Source organism: Orcinus orca, chromosome 3 (assembly GCF_937001465.1).
Source record: "Orcinus orca chromosome 3, mOrcOrc1.1, whole genome shotgun sequence".
Classification (NCBI taxonomy): Eukaryota; Metazoa; Chordata; class Mammalia; order Artiodactyla; family Delphinidae; genus Orcinus; species Orcinus orca.
In genome coordinates, this window is record NC_064561.1 from 10,139,129 (window position 1) to 10,156,782 (window position 17,654).

The following is a 17,654-nucleotide window of genomic DNA, read 5'->3' on the forward strand; positions in this document are numbered from 1 at the left end:
CTGATAGAAGAAAAACAGCAAGTTGTACTTAACATTGGAGTGTACCTGGAAACTCTTCCTGCCCCCCACCCGCAGCTGTACTGAGGGATAACTGACTAATAAAACTGCATTTAAAGATGACAACGTGATGATCTGATACACTTATACTGTATAGTATAATTGAAATGTAGGAAGAGAGTGAATCTTTTTATTTTTTTGAGGGACTCCTAAATAATCATTTTAATGGGAAATGGCAGAAATCACAATAGACTATTATCATTGTGGAAGTATCAATTGCGCACTTTAAAAGTATTCTTGTTCGATGTCTGTCTGTTTCTTTATTCCTTGGTTCTCTCATTCCACAAGTGCATAGGTTATTTTTTCTGTAGATCTGGGGAAAATGGGCCAGGGGTGGAAGGTCCATCCAGGCTAGACAGTGAACAGACCATGACTGTTCAGCACAGAAGGAAACTTGAAAAGTGTTTTAGCACCTTGAAGTCTGGCTGGACTTAGGGGAGCAACAGGGCTGAGAATACTCCAAAAGTAGATACTGGAGAGCGAGGGACTCCAAGACAGTAAGATGGGTGTCTGTGAAAATAGTGCTGGCCTAAGAAAAGCTCTAGGGAGAGATGGGCTTAATATTATCGGTGGGCTTGGATCACTACTTGTGATCATGAGGGTTGGTGCCAGCTCTAAACCTTTGGGTTTCTTGGACCTTGATGAATTATTTTGTCCTTTTCTGGCAAAGCTGAATCCTGGTCTTTAGGCTCCAGTGACAAGTTATCTGGAATTTCCATTGACTGAGAAGCCACTAATTCCCTGTCTGCGTCCATGTCTGCGTCCATGTCTGGGTCCATGTCTGGGTTGGAACTCAGCGGTAGTGAAGGTGTTCTAGGAGGTTCCTGAAAGGGCAAACGGACGAAATAGGAGGTGTGGTGGTAAAAGCAGCAGTTGTGCTGGATGCAGAAGTTGGTGTTTCTAGGGAAGGTAGTTTGGGGGAATATAAACTCTCCAACGCTTGGATAGTTTCCTTGGAAGATGGAGAAATACTTGGATCAGTTGAATTGACGGCAGCAAGAGTTTCTGCTGGTGGCTTTTTGGAAGGTGTTACAAATTTGATAACAGAGGGGATTTTTTTTCTCTGCAAATTTCTCAGCTGGATTCTCAACCTTTATAGATTTGAAAAGCTTCCTATTGGAGGAGTTCAAAGATTTGAGGGTAAATGAAGAATATAAGCCAGAGTGTCTGTAGTCACTGCAGCTAGGGGTCTTGGCACCAGGCTGCGGTGGCTTCTTTTTCCCTCCATTCTCTTCATCTATGGATCTCTCGCTGCTGACTTCACTGATGTGTAAAGCTTCAGTCTCCCTCAAGCCTGCCCACTGGCATAGGAACCGTATTCAAAATCTCTGGGTGCGAGACAAACTTGTGCACAAACTTGTACACAAACTTCTGACCCCTCACGTTTTCAATGATATTCTTCATATAATAGTATCTGAGGGATCGGCTGTGTTTGTCATAATTCATGTTAGGCTTGTTCTTTTGAATCCCTCAGAGACGAGCCACCTCTTCTGCCTGCAAATGCTTGAACTCCCCATCATTAGAAGTCCAGCAGATCATGTGATCGTTCTGAGGCTCCTTTAGGAGCTGAAGGAGGAACTGCCACAGGGTGATGGCATTGTTAAGAGCAATGAAGGAGGCCACTTGCGAGGCTGCCTCAGGGTCTCTGCCTCAAACATCATGCTTCTCTCCACCGACCACCTCCTAACATTGAGAACTCAAGGACAGTGAGGCAGCCACTGACACCCCCGTGGTGGAGCCAGATATAAGACTTTAATTTATTTAAGAAAATGAATACCCTCTTAAATGACATTAAACACACAATAAAACAGCATCACAAATATTTGTAGGCCATATCAGTTGGAAGTCTCAATCTCAGTTAACAATGTCAATACTCAAGCCCACATCATATATATATATATATATATATATATATATATATATAAAATTTGTAATGGTTACAAAACTGAAGATGAACCATATCCATATTTTATCTTTATGGTGAATCTTTACTGATAATCAAGGAAAGCAGGACTTTCTATATTGCTACCCTCTATTTACTTACACGAGAAAGCAGATCCTGAAACAGCGTTTAAGGTGTATTATGTGGTGGAAATACAAGTGATCAATAGTGACATCTTCATTTACTGAGGCAGACTTTGATCTAAGAAGAGGGATGTGATAGGACCATAAAATGTAGAGTTGGAGATATCCTCCCTGAAGGTTAAATCAGGAACTAGGTATTCCAGAATTCATCCCCTTTGTGGTTCCATGGTAGAATTCACCAATAGCCTCTTTTGCATGAGATTTGGAAAGCTGATGTGAAGAAGGCGTTAGTCAGATTTCTGAGCCATCATACAGATAGAGACAGATACATCGGAGTCAAGGACACCATCTTCCAGCTTATTTTTCAGATTCTTTGCTTTCCTAATTAAGAGTATTCTCAGGGGCTTACCTGGTGGCGCGTGGTTGAGAGTCCGCCTGCCGATGCAGGGGACACAGGTTCGTGCCCCGGTCTGGGAGGATCCCACATGCCGCGGAGCGGCTGGGCCCGTGAGCCATGGCCGCTGAGCCTGCGTGTCTGGAGCCCGTGCTCCGTAACAGGAGAGGCCACAGCAGTGAGAGGCCCGCGTACCGCCAAAAAAAAAAAAAAGAGTATTCTCAAACCCACCAATGATTTATTTGACTCCATTTTCATAGAGGTGTAGCTTTCCACTGCTGTCTTTATAAGATCCATATGAACAATCCATTGGGATTTAGATTTTTTTGTAAGGCCTTTTGTGTCCAACAGGAAACTATTCAGACTTTACTGCTTGGGAATATTCTCCGATTCTCTTCTACTTTATATTCACATAAGTCTTAATTGCATAGGAAACACCTTATTCTGTCAATAGTGCTAATGAGCATGTTTTCTTTTTTTTAATTTATTTATTTAATTTATTTATTTTTGGCTGCATTGGGTCTTCGTTGATGTGCACGGGCTTTCTCTAGTTGAAGCCAGTGGGGACTACTCTTGGTTGCGGGCTTCTTGTTGCTGTGGCTTCTCTTGTTGCTAGGCGTGCGGGCTTCAGTAGTTGTGGCGTGCGGGCTCTAGAGCACAGGCTCAGTAGTTGTGGCACATGGGCTTAGTTACTCTGCAGCATGTGGGATCTTCCCAGACCAGGGCTCGAACCCGTGTCCCCTGCATTGGCAGGAAGATTCTTAACCACTGCGCCACGAGGCAAGTCCCTAAAGCTAATATTTTTAATGATGGAAGGTTGGATGCTTTCACCTGAAGATAAGGAACACAACAAGGATATCTGGTCTTGCCACTTCTACTTGAGAACGTACTGGAGATTTTAGCCAAAACCGTTATACAAGAAAAGGCAATAAAACACCTAAAGATTGGTTAGGAAGATGTAAAATTATTTCTACTTCCAGATTGGCTATCTTCTATTCAGATAAATGTAAAGAATCTAGTTTAAAAAAACAAAACAGGGGCTTCCCTGGTGGCGCAGTGGTTGAGAGTCCGCCTGCTGATGCAGGGGACACGGGTTCATGCCCCAGTCCGGGAAGATCCCACATGCCACGGAGCGGCTGGGCCCGTGAGCCATGGCTGCTGAGCCTGCGCGCCTGGAGCCTGTGCTCCGCAGCGGGAGAGACCACAACAGTGAGAGGCCCGCGTACCGCAAAAAAAAAAAAATAAATAAATAATAATAATAAATTTTTAAAAAAATCAGTGGTGGTCAGTAGCAGTGTGCCTGGGAGCAGAGGCCTGAGGTCAGTGTCTCCAAGTACTGTGTCCTGGGTTAGAGCTTATGCATTTGGGAGCTTATTTTAGTCACAGCCTTAAACTGAGTCCTGCTGAGTTTTCTCACTGTGGGAATGGAATTCTGAGAAAGGGAGTGGTTCCATTATTACCCAGAGAGAGGAGGGAGAGAGTTTATTCCTGTGGCTGCTCAGCTGGCCCCTACCCTCCTCCACCAGGGACTGACCTGGTCCAGCAGTTCTGTCTCAACCAGGAGAGCCTAGCGTGTGTTAAACTTTCCGAACGTGGCTCCTTTTGTCCTGTGGGTTGCTGGCTACTTATCTGTACTGATTCCAATATTTGTGTTTCCTTCTTTGGATTCTTTCATCCATTGAATAGTGCAGGCATTTGGCTCTAGTTTCCCTTAGTACTATATAATTAATTCCCAGTGTGAGAAATAACATTTTTGGTTTGGGGGGGCTTAAAAATCTAGGTTGATTGAGAGAAATGATGTCAGCAAGGCAAGAAAATTGTGGAACTAAATAGAATTTTTGTTCCTTTTAGGCAAGAGAACCTCAAGATGTGAGATGAATGTTTAAGTGTTCAGGTACCTTTGATTTTCAGATCAATGTTTGTATATGCATGTCCCTAGAGAACATTGAAATTTAAAAGGTTAAAGCAATTGATTTCCTTTTTTAATTGATGTGAGGAAAACTATTCAAAGCTTATGTAAATCTTTGAAAATCCTGCTACGTTTAAGGAGCTAAACCCAAGCCTCTACTGCATTATAATATTCTACTTATTCCTGAAAATAACCCCCATGAAAGATAGAGTGGAAGGATAAGCCAGGATGTACCTTGTCGTTTTAGTTAGCAGAGATTTGAAATTTTTCCTTTCCTGAAAAATTTATGGTTTATACTTTAGTAATTGTGTTTAAAGGAATTAAATCTTAGAATGGTTTTTTATATACAAAGGGTGAGAAATATTAGTAAATAGTAAATCATTGTATATATAAATTTTTCTGTTTATTTCAAAGTAACTCTGTAAGATAGGAAATTCTATTTCTAAATTGTAGCTCACCACCAACATACCCTGGTTTCCTTCAGCACTGTTACTCCAGCCACCCCGAACATACACTTTTGATTATTTATTGAGCCTCCTGTGTTTGTTTATATAAGAACAGGCAATTGGGAATGCATATATTTGTTGCCCACCTTTGTCTTTGTAATGAGTAGTTGGAATCTGCAGAGTTGATGTTTGCTGACAGCTTACCACCCCAATCCCTCCCACCCCCGCCACCCGTCTCTCCCTCTTCCCCTTGTGTCCCCACCTGGACAAGCTGTTAAGAAAGTCCTGGGGCTCCCTCCTCTGGCACTGGCTTCAGATACCAACTGCACAAGCAGAACTCTTTCCCTGCCCTCGCCCCCCCTCAAAGATTTTTTCCTTCCTCAAACTATTAAAGTCTGAGCCTGATTAACAGGCTCCTGAACCTCCTAGGCCTATTTGTGTAGTTCTTTGTAAATCCATTCTTAGTAAGAACCCTGCTTTGTCAATTGAACCAGAATCCCCCTACCCCCCATATCTGATCGCATTTCCCCACTTTCATCACCCCTCAAGTGATGTGTGATCACCCTGGCCTGTCTTCAGTACAATCCTGTTAGGTCCGTTTAGTCAGAACCCCCTAACTCCTGACTATTTCTTTTAATATTCCATCCCCACCTTGACCTCTGGCCATGAATTCCCACTCGCCCATACTGTATTCAGTGTTGAGCCCAAACTCATTTTTCACCTCCTGTGAAATCCCATTGCAGTGGTCTCTATACCTGTCACAGTGGTTCTGGGTAAAATTTGCTTTACCCTCTTTGACAAGTGTCATTGAATATTTTTTCTTTAACATCCCCTAGCCATGATAAAAACCCAGGCCAGGATCCTTTCCTTGCTTGCTGAAGCCATTTCAGAGCTGCTTGAGAGGCGGTTCCTGCTCTCTTCTGAGACTCCAATTGTGTCATAAGCCTCATCCTACCCTGTGTGTGTGTGTGTGTGTGTGTGTGTGTGTATGTGTGTGTATGTGTATGATATACCAGCATCAGTCTCAACATGGGAACCACACCTCTGCAGATAACCATAACAGTTGGTGCCGTAAGCGGCATGTTCAGACATGACCACAACTCATGGGTCTGTCTGTCTTCTCTTGCTGTGACTCGCACACCTGCTCTGCTGTCTGATGGCGGCTGGCACTGTGGGCTGCTGGGGAGCTTGTGCTGTGAGCTGTGCTGCCCTGTTCCATTGTTAACCCCACCAGGACTCAGTTCTATGATCAGCTGACCAGTGTTGAAAGTTTCAAGAATTCCTAAGCCTTTGGGAGCAGGAATATGGGGTTGGGGCTCTTGAAGGAATCCTGGGTTGATGTCTGTGCCAGTGTATATCTGTGTGTTAGAGAGAAACTGTGACAGAGGCTGGGTTAGTCCCAGCGTACCCTGGAGGTGGTGGGAGAGAGGGACTATACCCTGTGCAAGAGGTGAGCCCATCAGGTCCTTGTTCCCGAAACAGCTGTCATTTAAAATGAGAAAGAAGGGCTTCCATGGTGGTGCAGTGGCTAAGAATCTGCCTGCCAATGCAGGGGACACGGGTTCGAGCTCTGGTCTAGGAAGATCCCACGTGCCGTGGAGCAACTAAGCCCGTGTGCCACAACTACTGAGCCTGCGCTCTAGAGCCTGAGAGCCACAACTACTGAGCCCGCGCGCCACAACTACTGAAGCCCGAGCGCCTAGAGCCCATGCTCCACAACAAGAGAAACCACTGCAATGAGAAGCCTGCGCACTGCAACGAAGAGTAGCCCCCGCTTGCCGCAGCTAGAGAAAGCCCGTGCACAGCAATGAAGACCCAACACAGCCAAAAATAAATAAAATAAATAAATTTAAAAAAATAATAAATGAGAAAGAGAAGGGAGGGGAACGGCAGCCATTAGATGGCAGGCCAAGTCCATACTCCTTATACAGAGACTCACCAGGACCCTTCTCACCAGGACCAAGTTCTTCTGTTGCTACTGCCCCTGCCTCTACTGCAGCTAAGATCCTGACAGTCTAAGTTATATTGGGGACAACACTCATGGCACCCCTGTGGAACAGCAAAGGGATTAGTTCAAACCTGACTTAAGCCTGGGGTCCTTAAATTCTATAAAGCAACCAGTTGTCATGGGGAAAGCTTCTAATCCCGGTGGTGTTGATATGAGGCCCTCTGGCGGAGAAAAATATATAAATACCAGGGTAGAGAGGACACCCCTCCCCCAAGGTATATCCAGTGACACAAAAAACAAACAAGAGAGAGGGAATCCAAAAAAAAAAAAAAAAATGGAAAGGCCTGCAATTTGACCCATTGGAAATCCAAAATATACTAAAAGAATTTATACAACAAAAGAGATAAAGGGGTACTGTTTGGTTTCTGGGGCCTCTACAACATAGGTTCTGAATTAATTTTGCCATCTGCTGTAATGCACTAATTCACAAACCTTCATGCAACTAATCAATACCAGTTCTCAAATTACAGTCATATTGGGGTCCTACTAAATTTAAGGAAGGTACCCCCGGTAATCTTACGGGAATTACTGAATATAAGATAGGAAACAAATAGGCATGTCTCACCTTAACTATCAGCCAGCTCTTCTCTTGCCTAAATTCCTCATGGTCATAGCAAGCATTGTCCTAAAGTATAGGAAAACTCTGAACCAATGATTCAAAAACTAAAATTAAATTAAATCTTTGCCACTTCCAAATTGGCTTCACAGAATGGGACCCCACAGACCTTATCCTCTAAGTAAATTATGTAACATGGCCCAAGGTTAATTAAACAGAGCCTTGAAGGATTGGAAAACATTATACAAAAGTTATTTAGTGAAGAGGTGATTATCCCCTCTTAAAAGGAGAAGTAAAGGTACTTCTCCTTTTAACAGCCAATTTCACCTATTCTTAAACCTGGAAAAATGAATGACACCTCACAATGAATTACTGCAAACTTGAGGCTGTGGTTACATCAAATACGCACCTATTTTTTAGTTTCCAACATTATGGAAAGTACTAACTCCATCCAATCAGCAAGTGGTAAATATCCTGCTGTCATAGGATTGGATGGAGTTGGCTAAGTCTTTTCTGTTCAGTGCCTGTTTCCACAGCCTGTCAGCTGCAGATAGCCTTCACCTCTAAAGGGACATGAACACCTTTACTGGTTACCCTCCAGTAACCTCAGTACCATTGCCACTGCACACAGTCTCTGCAGGTATAGTCTGACCTGCATCCACCAGGCTCCATGAGCAGAGGTATAACATTACATTAATGACATCTCTTTGAGGAAGTTTATTTAACATTCATTCGGGACATACAGATATTGAAAAAGGGAACTCATGAAAAGTGGATGGGCCATTAGCTCACACATACTGTGAGGCCCTGACACCATGGTTAAGTTTCTAAAAATTATTTGGTAAATTCCCTCCCTGACACCATGAAGAAAGATCGTCCTTCTCAGCACCCACAGCATCTCCTAGGTTGTTATGATGTTTGAAGGCAACACATTCCTTGTTTACCAATTTTGTTTCTATTCAAGAAACTGCCCCGTCTTAGCTCACACTTTATGCCATTGAAGCTGTAATTTCCACCAGGTACTAGGCTCTCCTGGAAATATAAGCTGTCCTAGGACGTGACCATCTGACCCTTCACGCAGCTGCTCGTTGTGGCTTGGGTCCTGGAAACAGCCCCCCATGAGCTCAGCATGTCTACTGAGATTTGAGACATGACGGCAGAGTGCAACCTGAGCCCTCTGGCATAGCCTACCTGCAGGAGGGGGCACCCTCCCCCTCAGTCCCTTTCTAGATGCCACAGTTCTGGAAGAGGTCTCTTCGCCATTCACTATGATGTTACCTAGCATCTGAGAGGCCCAGGGGCCTGGTCCAGACTGTGGGGTTCATCCTCCCACCAGAACCAAGTGCCCCTGAGGTCCCACAGGAAATGATCAAAGATCAAAATGGAGCCAGACTCATTATTACATATGGGGAGATCACTTGTAAGTGTCCGTGTTTGTGAAGAAGTGGCACAGTTCCGTGAGGGCCTCTTGGCCTCATGGTTCGATGCAGTGTCTGTGGAGGGGACAGTTCCCGCCCACGGCCAGTACCAGCTCCGCTCTGAGACCTGACCTCCTGCTTGCTGTCACTCAGGCACGGGAGGGCGGGGCCTTGCAAACTGTCCAATCAGGGGAGTCACTGGTTACAGACGTGTGGGCGACGCTCCAATGACTACGTAGGGCGAGTGGTCTGCGTGCTCTGTTGCTCTTCAGTCGGGCCTCGACCTGGGTGCGTGATTTCTGCCCTTAAAGTCCTCAAGTGGCTCAGCGGCAGCCTCTGTTGCTGTGACCTGCACTTGCCACGAGAGTCGTGAGGTGGACAGCGCAGAACCAGAGAAACTGGGAAATGGTGAGTTGGGAAGACGGGTGTTGGAAGACGGGGGCGGAAGGACCAGTTGGAACTGGCCGTGGTGGGACCCGGGCCTCCCCATGGTCAACTCCGGAGTCTGCAGACTCTGCAGACCAGAGTCCACCCGGGGCGCGGCCGGCAGTCGGGACCCAGGGCGGCCTCTCCGCTCACTGCTGCGACCGTGTCTACTCCAGATTGTGTGGTGTCCACAGGGAGGGTGATCACTGGACAACCGGGGACTCGGTGTCAGGGCTTCATGCATAGGTGGAGCTGTGATCTGTGGGGTCCTTAGTCCCTCCTTTCTCCCTGGCGGGGGTGGGGACTCTTCTTCCCCTCACTTTAACGAATGTTTGAGGAACAGGGTCACAAATCCACGACCCTGTTCTTGCACCCCAGCTCTTCCCAGAGCAGGCAGTAAATGCCTAAATTTCCAGATCTTTCCCCACGTTCCCAAACGCCATCTTCCCCTCTCCAGTTCATAGCTTCATTACCAATATTTGTCCTCCGTGGTGCATTTTGAAGTACGCAGTATTGTTTATCATTCCTCCACAGAGCCGTGGATGGTTCTTTTTAAAGATATATTTTTCGCCTGTGGATGTTTTTACATGAGAGGAAATCAGAGATTAACCACCTGGAACTATGTTGCTTAAAAGCCTAGTGTCTATGTCCCCAGAATCTCCCTGGGCACAGACATTCTATGGGAATCCTTTGGGTAGAGTTTCCTCTTTGGTGACTTTCCTGAGTGATCTGTCCTTTCCTCACTGTTCCAGGTCAGAACTGCCCCTGCGTGAGTTTGCCCCTTATTCACTTTTTAAACTCTGTTTTGAAGTAAACATTTAAATATTTAATCATAGATCTTGATAGAAAATATAAAATATTTCCAAAGAAGCAAGAGAGTCGTGAAGATAAGAAAAAATAAATATTTTATTATTACATTCCATTTGTTTACACCTTTGTTTCTTTTTTTTTCCCCCTTTAGCAGTGTGGGAACATTCTGAATTCTGCCCATTTCTTTTGGGTGATTTCAAATTACAGTACCAGGGCTTAGACTTGCAACACCTAGAAATGTGTTCAATGTGATTGTTTTCCGAACAATTTCTTTTTTTCACCTTTTTCTTTTTCTAATTGAAGTATAATTGACTTACAATGTTATATTGGTTTCAGGTTTACAACATAGAGATTTGATGCTTTTTTTTTTTCTTTTTTGCGGTACGCGGGCCTCTCACTGTTGTGGCCTCTCCCGTTGCGGAGCACAGGCTCCGGACGCGCAGGCTCAGCAGCCATGGCTCACGGGCCTAGCCGCTCTGCGGCATGTGGGATCTTCCCGGACCGGGGCACGAACCCGTGTCCCCTGCATCGGCAGGTGGACTCTCAACCACTGCGCCACCAGGGAAGCCCCGAGATTTGATACTTTTATACATTACAAAATGATTAGGGTAAGTCTAATTACCATCTGTCATCATATAGAGTCATTCTAGCATTATCGACTATATTCCCTCTGCTGTACATTACATTCCCGTGACTTATTTATTTTATAACTGTAAGTTTGTACCTCTTCATCTCCCTCACCCACTTCACTCATTTCCCACCCCCTTCCCCTCTGGCAACCACTAGTTTGCTCTCTGTATCCATGGATCTGTTTCTGTTTTGTTTGTTTTGTTTTTTACATCCCACATATAAGTGAAATCATACAATGTTTCCAAACAACTTCTTAGCATAGAAATAATTATTAACTGACATTTACTTTCTGAAAGGAATAGATATTTGTGGGGTGTTTTTGAACTAGAAAATTGCCTAAAAATTTCCTTCCATGCTTTCCACATAAACACTGGATTGAATGATTTTTCTGTATTGTTCAAACCCTGGGTTTCTGTATTTAAAGTATCAGTGGTGGTCCAGATCAACTATGTGCGAAGAGAAGCCCAAGGTCAGTTTCTCTAAGCTAAGGCCCCCTTGAGCCTGCAAAGGGAAGTACTTGAAGGCCCAGTTTCTTCCTGGGGAGCCCCCCTCTGCACGTGTCCTACCTGCTCACGCTCAGCACAGAAGGAACTTTTCTACCGAGAGAAGCTACAGAGACCTGGAAAGCTGGGGATGAGCATGGGATAGTGGGTAGGGGGATGGGGAGGTGATGCCCTTTTTGAGGTTCTACCTGTGGCTGTAGAGGTAGGCTTGAGCTTTGCATCCACAGTGTAGGTGCACTTAGTAATCTGAGTACATTGAGAAAGCCTGTGAAGGTCAGGAGTTCTGTCTTCTAGACAAAGGGTTTATGAGGTGGGGAGTTCATTTGAATCACAACATTAAATTGAATCCGGCCAAGAGTTTTCTCACTTGTGAGAACTGAAGCCTTAGAGAGGGAGTATTTTCATTATGCCCTGAGAAGAGGGTGTGCAGAGCTCCCAGAGTTCGTTCCTGTGGTTGGTCAGGTGTCCCCCCATCCTCCATCACCAGGGATTGACTCTAGGGGTTGTATTCCAGCAGGCAGAGACTGGACTGCAAGCTTGGGAATCTGGGTTTTCTTCTGAACTATAGGGAAACACCTGATTCAGACATTTGCATTTCTTTCCTTGTATACCTTTATATATTGAATATTGCAGCTCTTAACTTTGTTTGCCTTTGGTAATTTGTGATATTATTTCCTGTGAATGTATGAGATTTTTCTTTGTTGGGCTTTGAAAATGTAGGCTGACTGAGAGATACAATGGAGGTAAGGCAAGAAATTCTGGAACCAAACAGAATTTTATTTTTATTTTAATTGCTATGAGAAAAACTACTTAAAACTTATATAAATCTTTGAGAGGTCTAATACATTTTATGGATTAGTCCCAAATCCTGTTACCAACCGGGGTTCTTAGCCTCCTTAACCAATAGAAATTGATAAGAGGCCAGACAGGAAATTCAGGCAAGACTTTATTGGGGCCTCTGCTGTAGCAGGAGGGAGCAAAAACAAGTAACAGGCTCCCTTGCTCGCTCCCTGGGGGTTGGGGGAGTGGGCAGCTGGTACCTTATATGGGGTCGTTCTGGATGGGTGGCTTAGGTGGTCTGCCTTCTCCTTTGGTGGTGCCCTGTGGGTTTTGGTCTTTTTGTATCTTATTGTTCAGAATTTGCCCCAACTTCACATACATGCATTTATGTTAGTTCCTTAAGTTTCTCTGTATTTTGTTGCTTGTCCCTTACAGTTTGTATTTTGTTGCTAGAGGTTTGTCCAGATGCAAGCACTGCAGCAAAGGGTCCCAGGTCCCAGCCTGTCTCAATCCTTAGTGCATTATATTATTCATAATAATAATGCATAATAATAATCCCCCAGAGTAAGATATAAGGAGAAACTATAAAGCTTCTTATGGTTTATAATGTTTATAGAGTTTGTAGTTTATAGTGCTTCTTAGTTAGAAAGAGATTTGAAATTTTTCTCTTTTTTATGGTTAAAACTTTTGTAAGAGTTAGTGTTTAAAGGATTAAATCTTAGAATGGTGTGCTTATAGAAAAGTAAAAATTAAATGAATTAAAAATTGTTTTAAAAAGCAAAAGCAAGTTAATTAAAAATAAAGTCTATTGAATAGACAAATATGGTTTATATAAATTACTCCGCTTATTTTAAATAATCGTGCAACAGTTAGCAAAATTCTATAAGATAAGAAGGTCTAAATTAGACTCAGTGTCTGAACATTTTGTTTTCCTCCGGTTTTGTTGCTTCAGCCACCCCGAAAAAACTAGTGGTGATCATTTCTTGAGTATCCTGTGTTTCTTTATCTAAAAAGAAGCATTTGCGAATGCATATTTTTCTTACCCATCTTTGTACTTGTAATGAGCCCACACTTTTTGATATTTGACTGCTCTCAGCTTAAGCCTCATTCCCCAACCCCCACCCGAACCCCACCCTGTGCTGCTTGAGAAGCCTGCCCTGCCCTCACCTGAAACTTCAATTCTGTGATTCATAAGCCTTTTCCTACCCTCTGTGTGTGTGTGTGTGTGTGTGTGTGTGTGTATTTATGCCACACTGGCATCACTCAACATGCGAACCACCCCTCTGCAGGTGACCATACAGTTGGTGCAGTGAGCAGCAGCATGTCCAGACATGACCACCACCCGTGGGTCTGTCTTCTCCTGCTCTGACTCTCTAACCTGCTCTGCTGCTTGATGGGGGCTGGTATTGTGGGCTGCTTCTTGCTGGGGAGCTCGAGTTGTGAGCTGCACTGCCCTGTGTTGCATTATTGACCATACCAAGCCTCAGTTCTAGGTTAAGTGGACCAGAATCGACAGTCGAGAATTCCTAGGCATCTGGGAGCAGGAGTATGGGATTTAGTCATCCTTAAGTTAATCCTAAATCAGTTTCTTTGCCCGAATTATCAGTGTGTTAGAGTGAATTTGTGACAGAGAATAGGTTGGCCCTAACCCATCATATCATTGATGAGAGAGGGAAACTATACCCTGTGCAAGAGATGAGCACATTGGATAATTGCTCTGAAAGAACAATTATTTAAAAAAAGAAAGAAAGAAAGAAAACATGGGGGAAAGGCAGCCATTTAGATGGTGGGCTGAATCCACACTCCTAATACCAGAGGACTTCCCAGGACGCTTTAGTACCTCTGCTGCTGCTGCCTCTGTGGTAACAAAGATCCCCACCATCAGGTTTATGGGGGACAACAACCATGGCCTCACTGTGGCACAGCAAAGCTTAAGCAATCCTTAAGCTTTATACTAAACAAAATTCAACTGATAAATTAAAAATATCTTATTGGCTTTATTCAGTGATTCATGCATCAGTCAGCATCTCATCTAGCAGAAAGGAACTTCGAAGAGCTGCACAAAATGGAAGGCTCAGGTAGGCAGAAGGGAGTGGGGACAAAGAACTTTAATACTATGGAAAAGTGGATTAGTCTGGCAAGGTATCAATACTATTCCTTTAGGGGATAGTAGCGGTCTCTGTGGCAGATTACTTAACTAGTGCTGAACGGGTAATTCCTGATTGATGGTTTAAGATTCCATTTTGGGGACAGCTGAAACTATAATTAACTTGGTTTGGTGACATGCTGCTTAGTATAAGTGATCTCATTTTGAGTGTGTTATCTTGTTTTTAACATTTACAAGGGAACAGTTGTCATGGGGGATTGGCACTTTTTTGTGGCTCTCTAGATGAAAAAATTTACAAATACCAGGGTAGAGAGCATACCACCTCCCCAGTAGTATATCCAGTGACCAAAAAAACCCTGGAAAGATAGGACGAAGAGAACAAAGGAAGAAGAATACGGAAACAAATGTCTACACTTTGACCCAATTGGAAATTCAAAATATCCTAAAAGAATTTACACAACAAAAAGGTTGAAAGGAAAGACAAATAAAAAAAAAATTTTTTTTAAAGAAAAAAGATATGAAAGGACACTATTCTGCTTTTGGACCTCTACATCACAGGTTCTGAATTAATTTTACCTTTTGTTGTAATGCACTCATTCACAAACCTTCATGCAAATAATCAATACTAGGGCTCAAATGTGGGATACCTGGGAATCCCACAAAATTTAAGCAGGGTATCCTGGATAATTTTAGGGGAGTTAACTATCATAGAGAGGACAAATGGATATGTTTCACCTTGACCATGAGGACTAAATTCCTCTTGGTCATAGCACCCATTGTCTTAAGATATCCCACACTGAGCAGAGGAAGGTCTGAACCATTGAGTTATAAATGAAATTTTAATTTAGTCTTTGACACTTTCAAATTATATAGGGAAAATGGAACACCACAGGCCTTACCTCCCAGTTAAATTACTTAGTCTGTCCCACTATAAATTAAACCTTATATTGGGCCTTGAAGGATTGAAAACCATTGTGTAACACCTTTTAATGAAGAAGTGATTATTCCTTCTGCTTCTCCTTTTAACAGCCTCATTTAACCTGTTCTTTTTTTTTTTTTTAGCTTGTGGGATCTTAGTTCCCTGACCAGGGATCAAACCTGGGCCCTGGCAGGGGAAAGCGCTGAGTTCTAACCACTGGACTTCCAGGGAATTCCCTTAACCTGTTCTTAAATCTGGAAAGAATGAATGACACTTCACACTGGATTACTGTAACTGTGAGGCTGTGGTTACACAAAAAAAACCCTACTCCCTGTCCCCAGGATTATGGAAATTACTGGCTCTACCCATTCAGCAATGTAAATATCCTGCTCTCCCAGATTTGGCTAAATCTGTTCTGTTCTCTATTTCAACAGCCTCTCAGCTGCAGTTGCCTTCACTTCTGAAAGGATATGATACACCTTCACCTGGTGCAGTTGCCTTCACCTCTGAAAGGATATGATACACCTTTACCTGGTTACCCTCAGGGAACCTCAACACCACTGTGAACACACACAGTCTCTGCAGGCAGGATCTGAACTGTAGCCACCTTGCTCCAGAAGCACGGGTGTGACATTACACCAATGACATCCTTTTCTGAGGACATCAGAACATAAAAATACTGACAAAGGGCTTCCCTGGTGGCGCAGTGGTTGGGAGTTCGCCTGCCGATGCAGGGGACGCGGGTTCGTGCCCCGGTACGGGAGGATCCCGCGTGCAGCAGAGCGGCTGCGCCCGTGGGCCATGGCCGCTGGGCCTGCGCGTCCAGAGCCTGGGCTCCGCGGCGGGGGAGGCCGCGGCAGTGAGAGGCCCGCGTACAGCAAAAAAAAAAAAAAAAATTATTTGGTGACCTGGGGCCCACTCTCCCTGACACAGTGAAGAAATAACTGTTGTCCCTCTCTGGACCCACAACCTTGTCTAGATTCTTCTGGTGTTCTGGAGGCATGTTATTCCTTGTTTATGAATTTTACTTGAGCCCATTTATACTATTACTTGTACATCGGCCCACCTTGAATATTCCCCCTACAAAAAGAACCCAAAAAGGCTCCGGACTCAGGTCAAACTGCCAGATGACAGGCACTTCCCTTAGTGCCATCAGACACTGATTCACAGTAGAGGCTTCAGTGACCTCGTCTCCTGCCCCTGGTGTTGCCATCAGTAACTGCCCTAGGCTCCACGCTATATGCCATTCGAGCTGCAGTTATCCCTTCTGACAGAGCTGTGCTAAACACAGATAGCCCTGAGCATGTGACCCTTCACCCAGATTCCCATTATGATTTGGGACCTGTGAACAGCACCCCAAGAGCTCAGCTCAGCTATGGAGACCCCCTTCAGGCAAGATACAGCTAAACCTGGGCCCCCTGTCGTAACCTACCTGCAGGAGCAGTGGCCTTGCCTCTCCTTGGTCCCTTGCCAGGTGCTGAAGAAGGTCACCCCCTTCCCAGACCCCTAGGCTCCCCGTGAGCTCCTTAGGATTCCCTGAGTGAAAAGCGATGGGAGTTTCAGACATTAGAGACAACATCTCCACATTCATACATGATCCAGCTGAGGCAGAGTTGCTGCTTTTCATCCCTTATTTGGGACATCTGGGACTCAAGGGTCTACAACTGACCAAAAATCAGGCTGTCGTCTGAGCCCTGATCAGCAACTGGCTTGGACAGCGTGCGTTTACAGACCCCTGGATGATTGTCTAAGAGTTTGTGGTAAAAGAATTCTGGGAATCTCTTGCCTAACAGGCACAATATAAATCAAGGTAACACTTGTCTGTATATATACTAAGGCCTCGCCAGGACACTCTTATCCACGTCAGAGTCCCAGGCACTACCGATAGTAACCAAGGCACTCATTTCACTTCTCAGAATATCCAGGCCTGGGCTGTGGAACACAGCATTCAATGTAGTTTTAACCTCTCTTCCAAGTCTCAGGGTCCAGGCCTCATAAGAGCATCATAATGGCTCATTGAAATAAATTCAAATCAGTTGAATGAAAGATGGCCCTTTTCAGTTATCAGTCATCTGAGATGAATGTTAATGTATCTGTCTTTATCTTTTTTTTTCCTAACAGACTGTTATTTACAGCAGTTTTTGGTTAACAGAAAACTTGATCAGAAAGTAAAGAGTTCCCACATAACCCCTGTGCCTCCACGTAGTTTGTCCTATTTTTAATATTTTGTATTACTGTGGTGTATTTGTTACATTCGATGAACCAATATTGATGCATTAAAGTCTACATGTAAGATTGCTTTGATTCTGTGTTATACAATCTCTGGGCTTTGACATCGTGAAATGACATGTGTCTATCGTTTCTGTATCATGTACTTTCACTGCTCTAAAAATCTCTTGTGCTCCACCTCTTTATTCCTCCCTCCCACCCCAAAATCACTGGCAACCAAAGATCTTTCACTTTCTCATAGTTTTGTCCTTTCCAGAACTATACAATCACTTAGCAGTCTTATTTTAAGGTTTCTCCATATCTTTTTAGCCTGATACCTCATATCCTTTTTTAAAAATAATCTTTATTTTATTTTTAATACTAAGTTTATATCTTATCACTTTCATGAGGTTGTTTTTTTTGTTGTTGTTGCTGCACCGCGTGGCATGTGGGATCCC

General features: G+C 44.0%; 1 pseudogene; it reads right to left on the reverse strand.

Moving 5' to 3' along the window:
• Positions 1–353: 353 nt before the first annotated feature.
• Positions 354–9,483, reverse strand: LOC101278181 (ETS domain-containing protein Elk-4-like; annotated as a pseudogene).
• Positions 9,484–17,654: the final 8,171 nt, after the last annotated feature.